The following is an 824-nucleotide window of genomic DNA, read 5'->3' on the forward strand; positions in this document are numbered from 1 at the left end:
TTGGTACATAGTCAGTGGAAGCCCGTCTAGCTCAGTCGGTAGAGCGCGAAGGCTCTAACTTGTGGTCGTGGGTTCGAGCCCCACGGTGGGCGATCATTACTTTGTTCCTTTACATTATGTTCACATTATCACTCACAATGACCAAGCTCCGTCTTTTCACTTCTTATTACACCATTCTATTAGTCCTCCTTTTTCTCATTTTTGTTCGGCCATATCTTCACCAAAAAGCCGAACAAGACCACTCGAAATGGCGCATTCTCACCTCCAAACTGTCCTCTATCGATGTGCCAAGTTTCAGCAGATTTTTTTTCGGACCGATGTCGGCCGCTCTGCTCTCTCGGCGCGGTGGGCGTGGTCAAGGCGCTTTTCCAATAAAATAGTAAAATCCTCATTTCTATTTTTTGTCCGGCCATATCTTCACCAAAAAACCGAACAAGACCACTCGAAATGGCGCATTCTCACCTCCAAACTGTCCTCTATCGATATGCCAAGTTTCAGCAGATTTTTTTTTCGGACCGATGTCGGCCGCTTTGCTCTCTCGGCGCGGTGGGCGTGGTCAAGGCGCTTTTCCAAAAAATCGGTAAAATGCAAAATAAATGGAGCTCGAGTTTGGAAACGACTTTCCCAATAAATATAGTCATGTGGTAGAATGCTGTGACTATTTTGCGTGGCTCTTTGGTCAGGATTGTGGTAAAAAAAGTGTAAATATCGATTTGTGGGCGATAAAAGAAGGCTTTTAAACCGTGAATGGCGCGATATGCACGTGAATGTGTATAGCTAACAGGAGGAGCAATGTGGTGTGTATTGATGAGACACATTGATGA

At 45.1% G+C, this 824-nt stretch overlaps 1 pseudogene across 1 annotated transcript; it reads left to right on the forward strand.

Moving 5' to 3' along the window:
- The first annotated feature begins 20 nt into the window (after nucleotides 1-20).
- Nucleotides 21-92, forward strand: SPRG_30078 (annotated as a pseudogene). The gene has a single exon. The product of its transcript is annotated as a tRNA-OTHER (tRNA).
- Nucleotides 93-824: the final 732 nt, after the last annotated feature.

This window comes from Saprolegnia parasitica (assembly GCF_000151545.1).
Source record: "Saprolegnia parasitica CBS 223.65 unplaced genomic scaffold supercont2.19, whole genome shotgun sequence".
Taxonomy (NCBI): domain Eukaryota; phylum Oomycota; class Saprolegniomycetes; order Saprolegniales; family Saprolegniaceae; genus Saprolegnia; species Saprolegnia parasitica.